The sequence below is a fragment of the Leucopleurus acutus genome, assembly GCF_964270905.1.
Source record: "Leucopleurus acutus genome assembly, chromosome: 9".
Lineage (NCBI taxonomy): Eukaryota > Metazoa > Chordata > Mammalia > Artiodactyla > Delphinidae > Leucopleurus > Leucopleurus acutus.
Window position 1 is genome coordinate 31252991 of NC_139144.1, and position 24710 is coordinate 31277700.

Genomic DNA, 24710 nt, shown 5'->3' on the forward strand with positions numbered 1-24710 from the left:
ACAGCTTACAATGCCCATTATCGTTGTAACTCTTTTTTCTCATTTCTCTCTGTTCTTCTTCTTGCAAAGCAGGTATCTCTATTTTAATCTCTCCTTGAAGCAGAGGAGATTTTGTCTCTGCAGACATCAAGCCCATGACCAGAGCAATCCCATGAGTCTTCTACTCTGGATCTTCTTTTCTTTGATTTCATGTTTATCACTTATGACTCCTGAATTGATTTACAATTTATTTCATCTTTTTTTTAAAGTGCTGTCTCTTGTCATTCTCTCTCCCTTATCTCCCCTATGAACATATACCTTATTCCCAGCTACTTTTCAGTTCTCTTTCCCAGCTTCATTTTTCTATCTCAGATGACCCTGCCTTACTTACTTACTCTTGTTCACCACTACTTATGATCAAAGATCTTATCATTGTCATTTTATGGGGACCCAAACACTAAAAGCAATGATTAGAATGCCTGGGATCATGTATGAATAGCAAAAATGAGTTACAAAGAGGAAGAAGTTAAAAAAAACCATGAGAAATGGGTCCCTCTACTGGTCTAAGAAAATAATGAAGATTTTATTAACTAACTTCTGTCCTTGAATGACTTTTTGTCACTTTTAGATAAATATCAGACAATTAAGTAAATAACATTTGAGGACATTTCCTCATTGAGAAGGAAGTCATTATTTCTCATATGTAACCTGAAGACCACTCACTCATGCTTCCCAGAGCCATGGCTCAGTAAAGGGCAGCTCTTGCCTTTCTGCTTCCAGTGTCTGCTCAAACTTCGACACCCTCATGGTTATGAACTTCCCTAGCTTCTACTCTCTGTTGTGTTTCCCGCACCAGGATTTTCGCTGTATCATTCCCCTCACTTATCTACTTCCACCTTTATGAGGACTGAAGTATTGATGCTTTCTAACCAAAAAGTAACCATCCTTGCCAGACACATTCAGTTAAAGAGGGGTAGGTGCTGTTAAGATGGGGATACCTTCGTACTGCACAAAGAATCTCACTGTGGTATCTGAGCTGGCTATTTCCTTCTCTGGGAATCCAGATCACCTCCCCTTACTTTCTCCTTTCCTTCTCACCTACCTGAATTCCCAGTTACTCAGTGTCTGTTGATCTCAAGTAGGTGTAGGTAGGAAGCAAAGTACAGAGTCATAGGTCTCTGTTGGAGGACATTTGTTGTTTAGAGGAGTATACAATTAATTATATTTCTAATTGGTAGATTTCAGTGGGGAGGCAAGAAATTCAGCCTGAGCTGAAAAAATACCTGAGTGACAATAATTTTATTTGACATTTGATAGTCACCACACGTTCTCTCTATATCACCTTTTTGTTAGGCTGATTGAGTTTTGATTGTTTTTCTCACCTTGTTTTATAGCAGAATAAATCACATGGTAATCTGTTATCTTTCACTAAAGCCAACATGTGAGCTGTTTTTTGATCCTTTTATCTGGAGAAGCAGCTGAAAATTTTAACGTCAGAGGGGAAAAGTACAAAGTAGAATCTATTCTTGAATAGAAGAGCAGCTGAATATTCTTAAATCTGTAAGACCTCAACCAATGGAAACAGACATAGAAGATGACAAAAGCAGTCTAAAGGCAAATGTTGCCAGATAATATTCCCTAGACATAATTTGTAGGGCCCAGTACACCCAGTACAAAATTAAAAAGGGGGGCTCCATGTTCAAAGATTATTAGAAATTTCAATATGGCAACAGCAGAGCATTAAATTAAATTCACGCCCTTCTATTATATACATATTGTATATTTTATATATGTGTATGTATGTATGTATACCACATCTTCTCTATCCATTCATCTGTTGATGAATACTTAGATTGCTTCCATACCTTGGCTATAGTAAATAATGCTGCCATGAACGCAGAGTGCATAAATCTTCGAATTAGTGTTTTCATAGTCTTTGGATAAACACCCAGAAGTGGGATAGATGGATTGTATGGTAGTTCTACTCTTAATTTTTTGAGGAATCTTTATACTGTTTTCCATAGTGGCTGCACCAATTTACATTCCCACCAACAGTGTGCTAGTGTTCTCTTTTTTCTCCATCTTCACCAACACTTGTTATTTCTTGTCTTTTTGATAATAACCATTCTAACAAATGTGAGGTGATGTCTCCTTGTAGTTTTGATTTGCATTTCCCTAATAATTAGTGAAGTTGAACTTCTTTTCATGTGCCTGTTGGCCATCTGTTTGTCTTCTTTGGAAAAATGTCTATTCTGGTCCTCTGTCCATTTTTTATTGAAATATAGTTGATATACAGTACTATATAAGTTACAGGTGTACAATATAGTGATTCACAATTTTTAAAGGTTATAGTTTATAATTATTTACAATTATTATAAAATATTGGCTATATTCCCCATGTTGTACAAGATATCCTTGTAGCTTATTTTATACCTAATAGTTTGTACCTCTTAATCTCCTACCCCTATCTTGCCCCTCCCCTCTGGTAACCAGTAGTTTGTTCTCTATATCTGTGAGTCTGCTTCTTTTTTGTTATATTCACTAGTTTGTTGTATTTCTTAGATTCCTCATATAAGGGGTATAATAGAGTATTTGTCTTTCTCTGTCTGACTTCACTTAGCATAGTGTCCTCCAAGTCCATCAATGTTACTGCATGACAAAATTTCATTCTTTTTTATGACTGTGTAGTATTCCATTGTGTGTGTGTATATATATATATATATATATATATATATATATATATATATGTGTGTGTCACATCTTCTTAATCCATTCATCTGTTGATGAACACAGTTTGCTTCCATATCTTGGCAATTGTAAATAATGCTGCTATGAACATTGGGGTGCCTGTATCTTTTCAAATCAGTGCTTTTGTTTTTTTCAGATATATGCCCAGGGGTGAAATTGCTTGCCATTTGCAACAGCATGGATGGACCTTGAGTGTATTATGCTAAGTGAAATAAGTCAGATGGAGAAAGACAAATACTGTATGATATCACTCATATGTGGAATACCAAAACCAACAAACAAGTAAACAAAAAACCCCAGAATAAATGAACAAGCCAAATGAAACAAAAATAAACATGTAGAAAAAGATAACAGAGGAGTAGTTACCTGGAGTGAAGGGGTAGGGAGGAGGGAGAAATGAGTAAAAGGGACGAAGTCTATGGTGACAGATGGAAAGTAAATTTTGGATATACAGAAGCAGAAATATAATATGGTACACATGAAACATATAGTGTTATAAACCAATGTTACTTTAATAAAAATATAAATTAAAAACAATTCAGGCCCTTCTAGGCCTGAAGCTTTGCAACTATACAGGTCATGAAGCCATGCCTGTCCATAGGACTTTCCTGTAAATGTCTACTGAAAGCTTTCAATCCCTTCCTTGCCTGCCTCCATTGCATTAACTAGTGTCTCTTCTTTGCTTCCCAGCCAGACTTGTGAAATAGTGGGATGACTGTTAACAAATAGTATTGGAAAAACTGTGTGTGTGTGTGTGTGTGTGTGTGTGTGTGTGTGTGTGTGTGTGTATACATATACATGCATAAAATAGAGAAATGAAGTTTCTACTTCATACTATAAAACATTTCACACTGTTAAAAATGTCACACTATTAAATAGTTCTAAGTGGATTCAAGAGTGAAATGTGAGAGGTAAACTATAGAAGTTTTAAAAACTTTTAGAAAACAATAGAGATTATAACTTCAGATCAGGAAAATATGGTTTGAAGAAGATATTTAAAACAAAGAAACAAAAAAGTAAAGATTCATACATTATATTAAATTAAAAAAATACTACTTTAAGTTCAAAGGTGCCTTAAACGAAATGCGATGATAATCTGTAACCTGAGAAAGTTATGTCATATACATAGCTGAGAAAGGATTATTATCAGAATATACAAAGAATCCTTTAAAACAGGCAATAATAAATTTTAAAAATACAATGAAAAAATGAATAAGCTTAAAAGGGCAGAAAACCTATATGAAAGATGTTCATTATCAGAACATGTAGAGGTCTCATTTCACACCTCATACTCAATATCCCTGTCTTTCCACAAGTGCATCTATGCCAGCGGCCTTGGATGCAGTCACAGAGCTGATTCACTAGGCTTGGGGTGGGGCCTTGGAAAATTACCTTTGAAAAAGCTCTCTGAAGGCTTCTGATGTGTACCATGGTTGAGACATAATTTCCTGTATTTTTATAAATCTTTGTCCAAAGCAATCATTCATCATATCCCAAAAGTGCAACTTTTAAACGGTTTTTCAGCCTGTCATTTCCTCTCTGTTACCATATTTCAGACAGGTTTAGAAAGGGACTTTGGTATGTGCAAAGAGGGTGGTCTTGATAGACATTCAGTGATGTACTCCAGTTGTACGGGAGATGCAAAGGCCTTCAGCCAGACTCTGTAACGATGTGGGAAATGAGCAGGATGGTGTTGATGAGACTTCATCCAGACTCTGTAACGATGTGGGAAATGAGCAGGATGGTGTTGATGAGTCTTCATCCATGTTTTCTTTCTTGGATGCCACTCATTTCCTCCACAACGTTTCTCTATAACTGTACATTTTATCAAAGAGATTTGCATCTCCAAGTCACCCCCAAGAGCTCTGTCTCACTTCCTCTTCTTTTGTTCCCAATTGATGGAGCAAAGGGAATACTGATCACTTCTCAGGGGAAAAGCAGGAAGGAAGAACACCAGAAAGGCTCCATCTAGGACACTGATCTTATGTTGAACCTGAAAAGATGACTACTTGCTCTGTAATGGGACCAATAAAAAGTATGCTCTGTTAACAAGAACTTCTCTATCACCTGGGCCAGAAACAACAAAAACTGTACATTAGTATCTCACAGAAGTACACTTTAGCTAATCTCTCTAATATATAAAAGACATTAAATATTAAGAAATAAAAGATAAAAAGCATATAGAAAATGGGCAAAACACATGTTTAGAGTTTACACAGAAAAATATTCATAGAACATATGAAAATATGCACTATTTTACTCAATAAAAATGCAAAGTAAAACTATACTGAGATTACTGTTTCTCACTTTTCAGACTGAAAAACTTTAAAAGCTTGATAAACATATTCTTTAGCTGGAGCTTTTGGGAATGAGGGACTCTGACTTGTTGCAAAATGGTCAAGCTCTTGGGAGGGAAATTTGGCAATATTCAACAAAACCCATATATGCATTTTCCCTTTGACCTAAAAATCTCACTTTTGGGAAATTGCCCTGAAGATAAGCCTTCCAAAATACAAAACAATATATGCAAAAGATTACTTGTTATGACCTTATTTGTAATAGCAAAATTTGGAAACTTAAATGCCCATCCATAAGAGACTGGTTAAATAAACTATAGTATAATCTACAACAAGAAGTACTAAGTAGTCATTAGAAAGAATGAGAAAATTTTGTATAAATTGAGGGAGAGGTGATATCTAGAACACTTTTTTAAAATTAATTTATTTATTTGTTAATTTTGGCTGCATTGGGGCTTCGTTGCTGCACACGGACTTTCTCTAGTTGTGGTGAGCAGGGGCAACTCTTCATTGCGGTGCACAGGCTTCTCCTTGTGGTGGCTTCTCCTGTTGCAGAGCACTGGCTCTAGGCACACGGGCTTCAGTAGTTGCAGCACGTGGACTCAGTAGTTGTGGCCTGCGGGCTGTACAGCGCAGGCTCAGTGGTTGTGGCACATGGGCTTAGTTGCTCCGCAACATGTGGGATCTTCCTGGACCAGGGATCGAACCCATGTCCCCTGCCTTGGCAGGTGGACTCTTAACCACTGCGCCACCAGGGAAGTCCTAGAACATATTTTTATAGGTAAAAGCAAGGTGCAAAATGTGTGTTTAATAACTTAATATGCTATCATTTGTGCAAAAAACATTTTTTTTTCTTAAAAAGAACCAGGAGAAGGATAAATCAGAAACTAATGAAAATATTTATAGTGGATAGGAAGGAAAAGGGGGAAGCTAGATATGGTGGGAGCAAGATTTCCTTTAGTAATCTTTTTAGCACAGTTAAATATTTACATATTAAGAAAAATTTCAAAAATGAAAGGAGGGCTTCCCTGGTGGCGCAGTGGTTGAGAGTCCGCCTGCCAATGCAGGGGACATGGGTTCGTGCCCCTGTCTGGGAAGATCCCACATGCCGCGGAGCGGCTGGGCCCGTGAGCCATGGCCGCTGAGCCTGCACGTCCGGAGCCTGTGCTCCGCAACGGGAGAGGCCACAACAGTGAGAGGCCCGCGTACCACAAAAAAAAAAAAGAAGAAAGAAAAGAAAAAAAGAAAGGAAACTGCAAAATTAAGATAGGAAAATGAACTAACTATATATTTAATAAGATAACTGTGCAGTAAAAAATAATTCAATTTTGAACACAGTGCTCTGACTGTCCAATCTTCAAAAGATCTATTCTATGCTTTAAAAATATTAGGAAATAAAAATCTAAAGCTACTTATTAAGTAGGTTTATTACTAGTAGTAGTAACGGTACTGACACGTTTCTGATATTTTATGTGTATTGTAGAAGAGTGTAAATAAACAAATAGGTTAATGTTATTAAAAGAAAGATTTTCACTGAGAGAGAAATGAGTTACCAATATAAAATAAAATAAGGTAAGAAAAGCTCTGTTAATGTTAAATTTTTATTAAAGTATTAGCTTGAACACGCAAAGGAGAGTTCCTGTGTCCATCCACTGTAAAGGTCTAGAATCAATGATAACCTAGTAGCAATGAAACACCTAGTGCCCTGTCATTGGTTTCTAAAGGTCATTATGGATTAAAAGAGATGAATATATATTGTGCCAGAAGCAAAAATAAAGTTAAAACACTAAAATAATCATGAAGAAACAAGACTCAGCACTGATCTAAAGAGACTTTCACTCTTTGGTTAATTTGAGAATCTAATAGAATAATGACAGACTTAGTTTACAATCCCTTAAAAAATGTATGAATACAAAAACAAAAACAACAAAAACAAAGGAAAGGTCTCCTTTTATAGAAGAATGTCAAATAATGTAGAAGAAATGATGAAATTAGACAACTAATCAGCTTGTAGTTTTCAATGTAATAACTGATTTAGGCTATTACTTTAAATGGATGCTAAAACCATTAGCTTAAAGTTTGTTGGGGAAGAGAAATTTTTGCATGGCTGTAAGTTATCACTCCACAGGTTACTAACTTATTACAGGGAAAGATTATAATGAAGAGAAATGATGATCACTACCCTTAACCATATGATCAAGATGTCTCACCAATACTGGGATAACCTGATATTATGTACCTCCTGATGTTATCCTGTGAGAAGTACACAGAAGTATATTCTATTATTGCTAAACACATTTTACCTGAATGTAATTAGGAAACAAAATGAGGCAAATATAGAAAGTGAAACATTCTACAAGACAAATGGCCTGGACTCTTCAAAACAAAATGTAGACAAAAAAGGTCTTGAAAAATAAGACAAAACAACAGAGGTGTCTAGATTAAAATAGACTAAATGGCCAAAACAATCTAATGCAATGCATGGAATTTGGAGTCTATATCAGGGGAAAAAAAGCTATAAAAGACTTCTGAGACAATTGGGAATATATGATTGTGGACAATTATTACAATTATTTTATGGAATAATATTTTTAGATCTGATAATATTGTGGTTAGGTAGAATGCCTTTATTTTTAGAAAGTGTATGCTGACATATTAATGAAGAATCATTATTCTTGCAATCTACTTTTCAAATGATTAAAAGATGTATACAAACATAGAGAGAGATAAAGGAATGATGGAAGATATAAACACTTGGTGACTCTAGGTGAAGGGTTTACAGTTATTCATTGTAGTACTTTTTTTCGGTTCTTTATAGAATAGAACTTTTAAAAAAATGTAAAGTTGGTAGTGGTGGGGGAAGCAATTTCTTCTATTTTTAATTTTTTCAAGTCGTATTCCGGAAGCAATATTCCTCTTCTCCCCAAAGTGCACCACAACTCCCTCATTAAGCAATCAAGCTAGAGCAACACGAGCCACACCACCACACCCTAGGAGCAGCTGAGTTTTGCACGTTGTCCTTTCCCTTGAGAGGCCCAAGAGCTATTTCTCTCTCTTCCTATCTCTCCCTACACTGTCTCTAGAAGGAAGAAGCCCAGCTAAACAATGCACAAGATTTACATTAACATACCACAATACTTAATATCTGGCTTTAGAATAAGACAATTTCGTTATTGCTGTTGCTGGTGTTGTTGCCTATTCATGTGATTTTTCCAAGAACAAAGGAAACCTATAACAACTGAGGTTATATTTTCCAGACTTAGGAAAATTACGGTTACCTAAAATCCTTAATAGACTCCCATATGTGAACGTGCTAAATTATATGAGGTTGTGGGATAGCCTCACAGCAATTTCTAATAGGTAGATATTCACTTCTGAAATAGTCATCACACTTGGAATTCTTTCTTCAATGTCAGTCTTCTCTCTTACATTATGTCTGATAGTGCCTAGAACCCACTAATTGCTTATTAAATATATGATGAATAAATCACTGCATGTATATATAGGCAACCTGGAAACTTGGAGATCAACAACAATAAGCAGTAGATCGATCTTTGAATATAAGGGAGATCTTCTAAGGAGGTGAACTGAGAGAAGAGAAAATAGGTCAAAGAGGAAAACAGGAAAAGACAAGGAGAAAGAGTAAAGGGATAGATAAAAGAGATAATGGTGATATTGGCTAGCATAATTAGAGAGGGATATTTCTTTCATATTCTTTAATGTTCTCTTGGCCACATTTCAGTCGACTGCTCACTAGTTTCATGTGGCACGTGGACAGTGCAGCTTACAGAAAATTTCCATTATTTCAGAAAATTCTGTGGGACATCACTGGAGAGAAAGTATTGAAAAGGGCCAAAAAGTACAATCTGAAGAAGTCCGATATTTATTGGTTAGAAAAAATGTGTAAGGGTAAATGAAAATAAACAGCTAGCAAAGGAGTCCAGGAATATATGTGTAACAAGGGAACCTAGGAAAGGAATATAATCAAGAGTGTTCTTGAGTTGTCAGCCTCCTTGATCATTTTTTACTTGCTGCTCTAAGAGATAAGTGAGTAGATCACAGAAGTCTATCACAAAAGTAACTCTTCCAATAAATATTCACATATTTGAAAGTCCTGAAAATATTTATGCTTCTGATTTTATATTCTATTAACACACTATTAGGTTTGGTTTCTAACAGATCCTTACTTTAATATTTCCAAGTGTTGTTACAGTAAATAATTTACATTGACTTTAAAATATTAAAGGCCCCTGAAGCCAGACCTTCCAAAATAGTGTGTGCTGCATATAAAATCGTCATTTTTGTAGCAAATGTTTCAGAAGCTAAACTCAAGGCAATGCAAAGATGTGTGATGGAAAAGTGAGGGGGAGTTAAGTCAAGAAGCAACAATTAAGGAAATGTCCTAAACACCAACTCTATTTTGGTTTTCTGAAGCCTTTCCACCCTTCCCACTTGTGTTAGTCACCATCCCACAGTTTCCTTTCATGTCACTGAAAGTAAGTTAACTCAGAAAATAAAGAGTCATCTGTCTCCATGCTTTCACTGCTCTAAAAACAACTTCATTGCCCACTACTGAAGCATTTAAGTCTAGTCAGTCTTACTTTATTCAAGTACCTTCCACTGTCTGCTCAGAATAAACACAATTGGAAAATTTTACTATAGTAATCTTATGTGAGTTGTTTCCCCCTCCTTGAACTCAAAACGTTCCTTAAGTATGTAAGATGGGCAAACCAAATCATTATGCTCAACAGGACTTCATTGAATCCTCTGACAGTTCAGATAAACTACTAAATGAATGTTTATTATAAGCATGTGTGCAAACGGTACATTATAGGAAGGAAACTACTTGAAGCAGTTATGCTACCTGTAAACAAAGTTTGCCTAGATGGATTTTATTTTATTCCTAGAAAAATGCCATGGGTTAGATGGAAAATTAAAGGATATAGCATCATAATCTGGCCTGGCTGACTCTACATCTTGTGTAACCAGGAATGCCTATTCCCATAGATTTTGATTTTGGTCCAAGTGAAAATTTGACAACAGACTCTGCATTCTACTGTTACTAAACATCAAAACCCATGAAAAACCCACTCCATCAGCTGCTGTGGTTACAGGAGATGAGGGAATGATATATTATATTATAATATTATATTATATTATATTATATTATATTATATTATATTTGACAGTTCTAAAGGCTCCCATGAATACTGTGCCTCTCATTAATGTCTCAAGGTTTATTAATGTCATTGTTGTTAAACCAAAGGATAGCTGTAACTTACATATATTTTCAACAATAGCTTTAGTATAACGTATAACACTATCTCAATCTATATGATACCTTTAACTACTTTGCAATATATTATCTTTTTATTATCAATATTCTACTCAATAGAACAGTGGGATAAGATGTTAAAAATCTGAATGGTTCAAAATCTTATTTTCTAATCATCTGAAAAATAGCATAGCTGAGTTGAAAACCATGGCCATAGAATCACATGGAGCCAGAGTAAAAGTGGAATTTATAAGATGTTATACTGAACTTTGGACATTCTCAGATGATTCAAGACCCAAATAGTTCATCATAATATTATACCAGTGTCATACATATGTTTGAAATCATTTAATTTTGTGACTTCTTTTGTTAAACCTTTATCTCTAAAAGATGCACAAAAATAGTGCATTTTTTTCAGGTAGCATGAAGTATTTGGACTACACAAAAATTTCCTTCATATCAATATCCAAAAGAAAAAATTCAAAATGACTCATGTCACCAAAATGAACAGGAAAGAAATATTCTTTAAACTCCTACTCAAAGCTGTTACCATAAATTGTTGTAGCCTTATGATCACATAAGATGGAAAAACAACCATCAAATATCTTAATTGCCTTGATTTTCATTTCCTTTCGCCTGGGAATGTAAGTGACCCTTGTCACTGAGGTTTATTATTTTTTTTCTTTTTTAATGCAGGTGATAAGAAAAGTAGGTTTTGGTGTTTTAGTTAAGTTACTGTCATTCTATAAAGATACCCTAAAATATATGATATTTTCATATATTAATTTCAGAAACTCTAAATCATAATATTTTCAATAAAGATAAAATGCAATAATTTTGAAGTCATGAAGGATAAAATAAAGTTTTATGTTTAGATTTTATATGTATACAGATCCAATCCCTATTGGTCTGTTTCTCTGGAGAAACCTGATTAATATAGTACTCAGTCACACATTACATGTAGGACTTTGGTACTGAATAACAGATGAATAAATGAGCAAACATCAACCTTCTAAATCTTGTTAAGTTTTTTGCGGTACGCGGGCCTCTCACTGTTGTGGCCTCTCCCGTTGCGGAGCACAGGCTCCGGACGCGCAGGCTCAGCGGCCATGGCTCACGGGAGCAGCCGCTCCGCGGCATGTGGGATCTTCCCGGACCGGCACACGAACCCGTGTCCCCTGCATCGGCAGGCAGACTCCCCCAACCACTGTGCCACCAGGGAAGCCCTCTTGTTAAGTTTTGTATGGAACAATGCTGCAGAAGAGTGCAAGGGTTTGATTAAGATAGTAAAGTTATCAACACAGAATTTGATCCCCTTGAATCTGAATAGTTTGCTTACTATTAACTTATTAAGCAGAACTGATGATAAAATATTCAAAAATTAAATGGTGATATTATACATTATCCTAAAACAATAGCACAGCAGCCTGTACATATTATACAAGATAAATATTTGGTTTAAATTGATGCACTTGGAGTAAAAATGCCTCAGTTAATTCCATTTAAGTTAAAAAGTTCTATTTTGGAAAGGGTTATTTAATTTTTCCAGCTAAGGTGCATCAGTGACAGCTTAATGCTACCACATCTTGTCATGAGAAGGCCATGTTTTCACAGGGGCCTCAGTCAGCGTGCTATTCCTATTCTGAAAGCTGCAGCATGGAACTCTACTACACCTCCCCAACAGGGTGCTCTGCTCTGATTGGCAAGGGTGAGTTTGAAGGTGGGCCTGCTTAGACTGTGACCATGCTGACTGCATTCTCCAGACTTGTGGTCATGAAATTGGAAGCACTTTTTGTGAAGCAAAAAGCCTCAACGTAATTGCTATGTGCTGTAACCTTCCCTCTCGTTTGGAAAACAGAAATAAACGGTACATTTTCCTCGTGAACCTACTGTATTTACCAATATCATTCATGGGGTATATTTTGCCAGTTGACATTCTTTAGTAAACTTACTATTATATGGTCAACACCTGCCCCATAAATATAGAATAGAGAAGTTATATTATATTTGTGTTGGGTGAAATGAAGTGTTACCCAAACTCTGATGTGGTGAAGACCTTTCGTGCTCTCTATATTTATGGGAACTGCATGGCACTTAACATATACCAAATTGGGTAAGCAAACATGCTTGACTCAAAGTTCAACTTTACATGATCTCTGTGACCGGAGATTGGGTCATTTGGTTTCTAATGTATAGTTTCAACTAAGAATTCTAAATATGTTTTAAATTTTTAAATTAGCATTTTAGATTTCTTATTAAATAGCTGCACATTGAATAAAAGGAAGACGTGTCCACTATGTTGATGGATTTTTCTCTTATTAGCATACAAAACCATGAAGTTTGCTTCAAGATTAAATATTACTTAAGAACATATAATTAGTAAGTATAAAGCCTCATCTTTTTCTAAAGCAGCATGATGTAATGACATAGTGGTGAGAGAAACCAAAGCCAGAGGAATCTGGACTTGTATCTCAGCTACTCTCTGTAGCTGTGTGTTCTTAGAAAACTCACTTTAACTCTCTGAATCCAAATTTCATTATTCAAAAATATGGACCCGGGCTTCCCTGGTGGTGCAGTGGTTGAGAGTCCGCCTGCCGATGCCGATGCAGGGGACATGGGTTCGTGCCCCAGTCCGGGAAGATCCCACATGCCGCGGAGCGGCTGGGCCTGTGAGCCATGGCCGCTGAGCCTGCGCGTCCGGAGCCTGTGCTCCGCAACGCGAGAGGCCACAAAAGTGAGAGGCCCGCGTACCCCCCCCCAACACACACACAAATATATTGACCCTATCCTATGAGGTCGATTTAAGTGTTTAGAGATAATTTATGTGAAAGGCCAAACCGTCTCTGGTGTAGGAAATTAAAAAAAGAAAATTGTTGCTGTGATTGCTTTTAGTACTAATACTCTTGCACTTGTGGTAAAATATTTTTAAAATCTAGTTATTCTGATACTAAAGTCATTTTCTACTTGTCTTATTGTGAGGACAGCAGTAAAACTATTATCACCACCACCACCAACAGACATTATTAGATGTCTGCTGTGTCTGCTTGTTCAACAACAGAGCTATAAGAAATGCACGATAAACACAACTTCCCAATCTCTTTCTTCAAGTCAGTTTTCATTGCTGTTGAAAAGGAATTTGGTCAGGACCTTCTAGGAGAAGTTATGGCCCTAGAACTGGTGGGCAAATCTCTTGAATTAGTTAACAGTAATTTCCTCATTTTTCAGATGGACATTTGAGACCTAAGGAAATGAAGTGAACTAGGAAATAACTTGATATATAGTTTTTTAATGTATACCCCATCTACTTTTACACTGTGTGGCCTGGTTCCAAAGCACAACACAAATTTTCAACCTAGAGTTCCCATAAGTAAAGCATAGCCATCAGAGGAAACAATGTTACCACATGAAAATGTAGAGAATGCTTATCCCACCAAGGAGACTGAAGACTGTGGGCTGGAAGGTAAAACAGGATAACACCTTCCAAGGAACTCATTCTACAATTAAAAATATGGGCAGGTTACTAGTTTCTGCTGTTGAATTCAGTGTTCGGGTCCTCCTCCTACTTTTATATAGGAGCAAAACTGGACATTATAAATATACTGCAATGAATTTCCTTGAACATAAACCTTGACACATGCATGCAGATGTGTTGTAGCGTACATTCATGGAAGTGGAATAACTCAGTCTGAGAAAATATATATTTTAAAAATTTTGATAGAGAGTAAAAAAATGTTTTCTTTTGGGCTTTGTCCACATTTACATGGCTACTAATCATGTTTGAGAGTCTGTTCATCAGTAGAAGAGCTGACACACTACAGTTAGTCCTACTTCTATGCAATGGAATATGCTACAATCGTTTTTTAAAACTTGAGGCAACTCTATATAAACTAAAGTGAATAAATCTTAAGATATGTTGTTAAGGTATTAGAGCAAAGTTTAGAATGAATATATCATTTCATTGTTGTCTTATTCTGGGACTTAGTTTATTTAATCTCATTTTTTTATTGTGGTAAAAAACACATGATATTTACCACATCAACCATTTTAAAGTGTACAGTTTGAAAGTGTTAAGTATATTTGCATTGTTGTGAAACAGATCTCTAGAACTTTTAATCTTGAAAATCTGAAAGTCTATACCCATTAAACAACTCCCTTTTCAACCCTTCCCTACTCTAGCCCCTGGAAACCATGATTCTACTTTCTGTTTCTATAAATTTGACTACTTTAGATACCTCAGATAAGTGGAATCCTCCAGTATTTATCTTTTTTGGGGACTAATTTCACTTAGCATAATGTCCTCAAGATTCCTCAATGTTATATCATATGACAGAATTTTCTTCCTTTTTAAGGCTGAATAATATTCCATTGTATGTATTTACCATATTTTATTTATCCATTCATCCATTAAGAGACATTGAGTTGCTTCCACTCCTTGGCTAATTTATTTTTTACTTGGATATATATATATATGTGTGTGTGTGTGTGTGTGTGTGTATGTGATATATAATGATACATAAATATGTAGTTGAGTAGTTATGATATTACATTATAATACATAGAGGAGAATATTATTTCTCCCAAAATATAATCTCTCATCAGTTCAGTATGTATCCCAATGATATTTTAAATAAACTTACAAATGTATTTGTATATATAAAGGTAGAGCTATGTGTTCTATGATATTGTATTTATTATTCTGGTATCTTCTTTTTAAGCGTAGCCCTATTTTGGCATTATATTTGTGTCAGCAAGTAGAACTCTACCTCATTCATTTTAATTTTGGATTAAATATATGATTATTCATGATTATATAGAATACTTCCACTATCAACATGTCTTTTAGCAATTTTTGAGTTTTATACATACCAGTCAGCCTTTCCAGTCAACCCTCAGGAGTAACCACTTTTTTGGCTTCTAAGAGCATAGATTAGTTTTGCTTCTTTTTGTACTTTATGTATATACAATCATACAGGACATTCTTTTTTTGTGTCTGGTTTCTTTCATTCAATGTAACGTTTGTAATCTTTATCCATACTGCTGTCAATAGTGGCAGTTTTTTCATTCCATTGCCGTACATGACATTGTAAGAATACAATACGATTTATTCTACTTTTGATAGGCATTTAGGTTTTTTGAAGTTGGGGCTACTACAGATAGTGCTGATATGAGCAATCTTATTTGTGTCTTTCGGTGTACATGTGTATGCATTTCTGTTGGCTCTGTACTTGAGAGTGGAATTGTTGATTCATAGAGCATACATAGATTTACTTTAGCAGATCCTGACAAGTCATTTTTCAGAGCACCTATACTAATTTACGTTCCAATCAGTAGTGTATAAATAAACTGTTTCTTCACATTATTGTCACATTTGGCATTTTCGATCATTTTCATTATGGTTCCTCTGGTGGGTGTGCAGTGGTATCACGTTGTGACACACATATATGTGCTATTATATGCATACAACATTCCTGGAAATACATGTAGGACTTCACTGTTTGCCCCTGGTCAGGGAACTAGAATTTGAGTGTCAAGAATATAGGGAGAATTACCTCTCACTGTATTGTTTGAAATGTTTTTACCATATGCCCGTATTACCTTTTTAAAGCACTATTTTCTTTCATTTCTTTTTTCATTTTTAAGAGAAAACTCATTTAAGCCTAGAGTCTTATAGCTTATAGTTAATCTGAAAAACATTTCAGCTTTGTTCCCAAGGCCACCACGAGTAGGACAATCATGTCCCTCATGGATAGGTAAAGCACTAAAATTTTTGTCAACCCTGAAGTTGTGGACAGATCAGGGACATGGGATACAGATCAGAAAGTAAGTTTGAAACCCTGAAGGAAAATGAACAGCCAAATATTCAGGGTCCTTTGAAATATTACTTGCTAGTCTCTCCTCTACTTGATTTTCGATATGCCATACACGCACACACACCATCCCCAGGGATTCAGCCTAAAGGTATGGAGGTGAATGTATGTCTCTGCTCCCGCATCCTGGCATATAGACTAATACTGATCTGAGAGGGATGCCAACAGAAAAGCCATTAAACTGGAATAGAGGGATTTGCCTAGAACGCCCAGTGTTGAGGGATTTGCCTAGAACGCCCAGTGTTGTTGAGAGACAGAAAATGCAAGAACATGCTATAGACTTAAGCAGCATAACATGGCAAGATTTTATTTTTGATTACTAGTGAATAGAATTACCCTGAATGACTCAACTGATAGATGACTAGGATTTGTTTTTAATTTTTTAAGAATGTGGTTGCTTTACAATGTTGTGTTAGTTTCTACTGTACAGCAAAGTGAATCAGCTATATGTATACGTGTATTCCCTCTTTTTTGGATTTCCTTTCCATTTAGGTCATTGCAGAGCATTGAGTAGAGTTCCCTGTGCTATACAGTAGGTTCTCATTAGTTATCTATTTTATACATACTAGGATTTTAAGATAATTGTATTGTTAGGAAAATCCCCAGTGCCCTCATGAGCGTGGTAATGGAGATCAGTGGGAAGGGGGAGCCTCACAGTGGGTCAGATCAATTAATTTATGCCAATAGCAGACAAGTATGAGCTTGCGATTGTTCCTTCCTGCTTTTCAAATAGGAATGTTTGTTGTACTGTTTCGCTTTTTCCTAGCATTGTCTGTTGGGTAAGATGAGAATGGTTACATTTATAACTAGAATTGTGTTGTGGTATCGTGAGGACTCACTTTTGGACTTGATTTAGAGTAATGCATTTTACCCAAAAAGGCCAGCCTTGGAACAGGATGACTTAATGTGTCTTTGGGTTGTGCCCTTTGGGGAGCGGATAAGTACATTTTTATTGTTAAGTGAAATAATTATACTATGTTAGGTGAAGTTATTCATTGAATTGTGTATAGGTGTGCTAACTGAGCAGCTAAGGAGTGAAATAATGAGGTGGACAGAATTTTAACACCCTCGTTCACCCACATGTCATATATTAACAGCCAACTCCATCCTTTTGGGGGAACCAAGTCTCATCTACCGCATGTTGTTCTGGTGGGACCGTGTCATGCCTGCCCTCCCACCTTCTTTCTCTCTCTTTAGCCAGAGAAGTGTCTGACCTAGGTGTGACTTATATTACCTATCACTTCAATGACAATCATTGGCCCAGTGATGGCAACAGAACAAACTATTCTGGAATTTAGCACGTAGATGCTAGAGTGGAGAACTGCATAGTTCTTCCAGATCACTAAGCTTTGCTAATAGTCTAGGGTCTTGTGTGGATATAGTATTACTGTTTCCTCTCACATGGAGAAATTTTACCTGTGGCAAAACTGAAGGACCAACACAGAGAAAAGAGTAGAGCTGAGAAAGACAGGGAACAGAGTGACTCCCAACATCACTAAAGCTATGTAGCTTCTAAGTAACCTCTGAGTTAGAACCTTCTACAGCGAAGGAAGAACTAATCAAGTAAAGAAATCATGGATAAGAGGCAAGGTAATTAAGTGATGGGAACCTAACTCTGAATCAGCTTGACTCGCGTGCATTCTGGTAATTTGTCACGGGTCTTTAGAAAATCATGCGTACAAAAGGTCTGCAAATTTACTGTGTAAAGAAAAATGTTTTAGCTTGACACTCTAAAATTCACATCTCCCTTATATGAAGATTAATATTTATATAGACAGATATGCAACTTTATATATTGCTTGATATACGGTTTTCTACCCAGTCTGTCTTTGGCCTATGAATCAAACGTAATTTGAGAGGATTTTGAATAATTAATAAATATTAAAAATTAATAAGAAAAATGTATTAAGTATATTATTGCTTCTTCATCAAAAGAGATATTTATATTAAGGGAATAGAATATCTATAATATGCAAAACATGTAGTTATGACTGTTACAGGTAGGGCAGAAATATGCTCTCTTGTGAGGCACTTAACACTACCTAATAACATATTTCGAAAGATAAATACCCAGGAGGAAAAAGAGATGTATGTTCTGTGGCTATAAAACCATAATTTTGTATTTTATTTAAGACTCACTCTTACACTGATATTGAAAAACGTGCTTCATGGTAGGAATATGAATTGAATTCTTACTGTATTAAGCCAATTGAGCGAGTAAAAATAATTCAGTACATTATATATATCACATTGTTCAAATGATATATTGAGGAAACAGGTATCAGACTGCCTTAATAATGGTGTGTAATATGAAGCATACTAAAAGTCTCATACCTTCATTCTATTGCTTTTTCCATTTCTCAGCTAATGACAAAATGAGTCTTTCTGGTCTAGGTTTTGAGTGAGTTACAATCAGCAGCAATCTGTGCTCAGCTAACATACTGCACCCAGAGCAAACAGGTGTGGGAGGAACCCGAATGGGATTCAATATTTACCTGGACTTCAAAAGACTGTCTTTTCTCTCACATGCCTTCAGAATCGGGTGTGTTATTTCATAAAGCTGTACTTTCTCATACCACTGTGTTTTAAAGTTGACCTGTGATATAGTAGCAGAAAGGAAGGGCTATGCCTTATTTTTTGTGCACTACTAATGGGAAGGAAGAAACTGCTTGCTTAAGCAGTGTCTTTTGCAAGTTTTGGGATTATTTGCTAAATGATAAATCACAATGGGCTTCAAAAAATTGTGTTTCTTTATTAACTGTTCAAATATGACTTGAGATTTTCAATACAATACATGTCTTTTCATTGCTTGATTCATAAACTACTTGAGGTTATTTACACATTACCTCACTAAACTGTCCATGATGAGGGACCTACTACATTTATTGTAATATATGTTTTTTAAAAATATATATTCTTTAAGAAATATATTAATGTTCTTTAGTTCCATTCTTTCTAATGCTGAGTGGTTAAATAATTGACTCTTAATTATAAATTGCTCAAACGTAGTAAAAATATATGTTAACCAAACATGGGATTTATAAAATTTTTTGAGTGTTACTTGTGCTTTTATCAAGAACTTAAGTCTCTCATGTTTTCTTATCATGAAGAGTGCATATTTTGGGCTCTCCGTGTATTGAAAATAATGTAGGGTGGGGTATTATTCAGTTAAAACTATTGCTGTTCTATCTCAGAGAGGCCAAAACTTAATAGGCCAAGATTGTACAGAGGGAATTTTAGTAAAATAGAATAATGAAGGTTTTTTGTTGTTTTTTACTCACTAATAGATTATACAAATTAATGATGCAAGTCTTCTCAGAATATTCTTGCATGTGAATCTGTAATGAGATATTAGATAGCCTCTCCCCAAGACATGTAAAATAAAACCCTACTTGGAAAGAGGTTATATAAACTTTGGAGGACCCTTTAGGTTCTTGAGTCAGTGATCCTGTGATGTAAGCAAATAAGACAGTATGGATTTGAAGTGGATGTGTTCTAGCCAAGTCTTTCTAGAAGCCAAACTAGTCATCTGGTTTTAATGAGGCCCTTTGGAATGTAAAAATTTTGATGTTTTGCTTGGGGGCACTACAGTTTTAATTACTTGTATCTGACATGTGTGGAGCAGCAACTTGCAATTAACCAAACACAGCATTTTGTGCAGTGCTAGCCTCATTTAGCTTGAAGTGTATAACAGCTGCATCTTTCAAGTAGAATAGGATAAAGAATTAAAATGATAGGGTATTGGTAGTCCCAATAAAGCTTGAAAAAATTCAAAATAACCTAGGGTTAGCATGACCTTCTGTCTACTTTTTTGGTACGTATTTAGCTCTTTCCAAATATGAAAAAAAAAAGTCTGGGTTATATAACTTTACATGAGAGGATTATGAATATTTGATCCTAACCAGATGTCTCTAATCTCCACTAACTACAGACAAAAGGACAGAAGATTAGATTGCATCATTTAAGGACAGTTACTTCATTAAAGTGGAGTAATAGTACCTAAACTTTTTCAAGTCTGAAGACCTGGTTTTTAATGTCAATATGTTTTGTAGATATCCACAAGGTGGTAGTGCTACTGTTAGTAACCTCTGATCAGGAAAATGTGTAACAACCAAAAACTATCATGAGGTCAGTGATATTTTAAGATAAATTTATATTTTATAAATTATAACATCTACAGGCATTTGAAAAATAAGTATGAATATGAGAAATACTGTTTACTGACTCTACAAAAATGCCCATTAAGGATTTTGAGATCCCTTATTATTACTCTAAAAGTTCCTTGAAGCTTCCTTTGTCTTAATAGTCCCAGTCTAATTACTATAGAAACTAATCTAATACCAGTTTATTATTTAAATAAAGAAGTCCTCAGCATCCAAACTTATTTTAAGAACACATATAAAACTATATAAATATAAACAAGTAAATTGATAAGTCAAAACCAATGAATATATTTCAGAATATATTGGGTATATATCATTGAAATGGTTTATCCTTTATCTGTTACGATAAGCCAGAATATGTACTGCTGACCTATGCTAGAAGAAAATGTAGACTCTGTTGTATCTCATGTAGAGAGAGTTCTAAAGCTTGATTTCTTAGGTGAGAAAATGTCCTTCACAGTTTTTATTAGGTGCAAAGTCTCTCTTTTTTTAAATGTTAATTTCACTTCTCTCCCATATATAGCACTAATCAGTAACTATGCTCTTAAGAGACTGAACTTCATTTCCTTATACATGATTTATTTTTCAGTAAGAATAATGTTTTAAACATATGAACTGTACTGCTTACTGGTTTTACTCATAAGTGTAAGCACAAAAGAATGAACAGAATTATCAAGTGTAAATCTATCACTACTGTTGTAAAACTAAATTGCTTCTTGCACAGAGGTTATGTTCTGACATTAACATCTAAAACAGAAAGGAAAATAGTCAAAGAAAGTATAGTACCATTCTTCAAAACCAAGAACAGTGTTCAGATTTCTTGTATTCTATGAACCCGTGTCAGTATTCACAGCATCCCCACCTATGGCCAGCAGTATTCTAAGTTCTATTATGGGGGCTACTAGAGAAAATGTGAAAGGTTGTTGAATGCACATAAGTTAAAGTCTATGTAGTGAGACTGCATCTATGTCAGTTTCATCTCTGTCCTGTAACAAGGAAGGATCAATTTTACTATACTATTTGGCCACTGCTACAGCCTTTACATATTCAACTGTATTACTATCACAAACTAGGTCATACTTCATACATCACATATGAGATCGTACATCACTATATGAATAGGGGCTGGCAAGTTTTAGACTGACCATTTTCTTTTTCTATTATAGTCCAACCAACTCTCTACCAAAAGTTTGACAATATCTCTGACAGCGGTTGACCTCTTACACCATACATCAAATTCATCAGGAAATTCTGTTATATCTAGATTCAAAATGTGCACAAAAGCTACATCTTCTCACAATCTCTACATTTACAATCTTGTCAATGTGCCACAGTCTTTCACTGGAAATAGAGCAGTCACCTCCTAAGTGATGGATGAAATGTTGAATACAGTATATTCCCAGCCTGTAAGAAAATTACAGTTTAGTGTTTGAGACCGAAGAAAAATGATTAAGGTTGTGTAAGTCTATATAAGTGTGTGTATAAATATATAAATTTATATATTTATAGATATGCATGTGTATCAGGTATGCATTTATTTTAAATAAATCTAGCTGATATAGAATAAAACAAAAACTTTAATGCCATGCAAATAATACGTGTAATTGAATTGCTCTAAATATATGTATATGTGTATAAATCTATCTATCTGTCTATCATCTATCTATCTGTCTCCATCAGTGATCCACAGTGCTGCTATATCTCTCAGTATCTGCAGTGATTTGGTGTGTTCCTCCAAATCCACAAAATGTGATTATCAGAGCTTCCTAAGTCCAAGTACTTAGCTGCCTTAGATATCAGTCTCTAATCCTATCTATGGTGAATCATAAATGCTGCTTCTCATTCTTTAGAGCAGAGTGTATTATTTAAGCTCACTGAGGTAAAACCATTGTTCTCATCAAAAGGATGAATACACCAAACAATTTTAGGTTTTAATTTGTAATTTATAATTTAAAAAAACTGAAGAAAATTGTCTTATAGGACTAATAATTACAGCCAACTAAGAAATCCATCAGAACTGTTACACATTCAAATCTGGTAGATGTACTTTTCATTTAACTGTTAGGTATCTCTTAGTTTCCAGGCACTGTGCTCAGTCCAGGAATTCAATGATGAATGAGATAAACCCCAGACTCACAGTTCACACACCACTGTCCATGTTGTAATAAGAAAAATGGCCCTTTCTGTGTATCTGTGATTTTTTTGGTCTATTTGCAAGAATATAAGTAACATCTGCCTTATTAACATCTTCACGTAAAATGATATAAAACTTTGATATGCATTATGTAGTTTCTTTGCAAACTATTTATAAATATAAAACAAGCTAGTTGATAAAATTAGCTTATGGAAATTGTTAATTGTGTGCTACATGTTACAATTTGTATCAATAATTTCTACCAAATGTTTATGTTTCTGTTAGCGTTATTAAGCATAATCAATGTTTGTTTTACTTAACATAGTTCAATAGAATCCTTGATATATTTTATAATAACCTAATTTTGGCTTACCATAGATTTTTCCCTTCACATATTCAATATTATTTAAAATAAGGTTTTGTAAAATAAGGCAAATGGTATTTATTGTAATGTATGTATTATTAGTAAATTGCTTATTGTCATTTTATATGCAACTTGTTAAGTACTAAGTTTATATTGACCAGGAAAATACCTAGTTTGGTGACATAAGTCACGTCTTCTTCCTCCTCTTCTTATAGTTGGCAGTAAGTGTGGGTGTCTGTCTGGGCCACTTGCCCAACTGGACCAGTGGTTCCCTTTCACTTCCCTTCCCTGATTCAGCAGCAGGCATGAGTGATAGGATGGTCACCAGTCTTCTAGACAAAAAGTAGCTTGACAAGAGTAAATGTTTCCACTACTTGAGTCATCTGGGACTCCTCTCTGTGGTCAGTACCTGAATGGAAAAAAAATGGAAACCGTGCTTTCACTGATAACATCCCTTCAAATATACTTTGTTTCAGAGAACACCAAACCACAAAGATGGTTTCAGTCAGACATCCAAATGTTTACTCTGAGTCATAGAGTAGTTACTACACTGGGGTGAGGGATTCCCTAAGTAGTTATCTGGGTTTTCTCTAGTTACTAAAGGCTCTTAGATATGGATTTAAGTGGCTTAGTTGTATTTAGCTTTCTGACCTTTAAATTTTATTCAGCAACTTCTTTTGTCTCCTCTGTGTAAGGCCCAGAGAAATGTCCTATAATAGATAGAAGGTGGACTAGAAAAGAATTCCCAACACAAAGAAGGTATATCAGGTGAGTATAAGAAAATGCAAAAAGAGCTACATCACTAGACAGATGATGATTAGCATCTCAAAAGAGTGTTGGGGGATTTAGAAGAAAAGGGGATCACATCTGTTTGGAAATATCAAGGCTTCACATTGATAGTAACATTGATTCTATGCTTTGTGAAATTGCAGAAGTTCAATGCTCAGGAAGAAGGTGACTTTTTAGGGAGAAGGAACATGATGACCACTTGTTTTGGAAGAAGAATGATCAAGTTGGATTGTCCTATTGGATCCATGTAGGGAATTATTAGGATTAATGGCTGAAAACTAAGTTGGGCTTTGATTTTGAATGACAGTTTGAGCAAATTGTATTTAGTTCAGTAGCAATTTTTTTTCAGTGTAATAACATGATCTAAATGTGATTTAGAAAATTAATCTGGAGTCTTAATCATAATAAAATGGTGTCAGGAAAGACTAAAGAAGTGAGATCAGTGAAGAAATAGGAGAAAAAGGGACAAGTATAAGGTAGAGAAAAAAGAACCGAGAAAGGAAGAGAGAAATGTGTTGAGAAAGTAGAAATTATATGATTAGCTAATTGTATAAAAGATTTGATACAGGGCACTAAAAAATTCTATTATTTTGACATTGGCCTAGTGTAACCCCAGTGTTTTTCACAGGTAGAGGGATTTGTAAATGGATTTGGTTTTCACCCTACTGATTTTGAATTCCGAGGTATTTCTCTAGTAGCAATTTGAAAGTAGGGAGTGGGAAGTCCAGAGAAGATTAGAAATCATTCAACTGGAGGTAATTATGAAGGTTGTTAAATGCCAAGTGAAAGATCTTTATTTTCTTGGTCATGCAGTGGTGTATTTAATGTGTAGCATGATTAGCTTTGTATCACAATCATTTCCAATGACTTCATCCTGAATTTGCTCCATGCATTGACTCTAGCTTGGGTGTGCATTGGCTGGGGGAGATGGTCACATTGTCCATGCCTGTTTATTCTTTCTTTCCTTCCTTCATTACTCAATGAATAGTAATAGACTATTATATGCTTAACCACGTACTAATTACAGTGTGATACAAAGATGAACAATAAAGAGTTCTTGCCCTCAAGAGACTAAGTTTGGTTGAGGAGTAGGA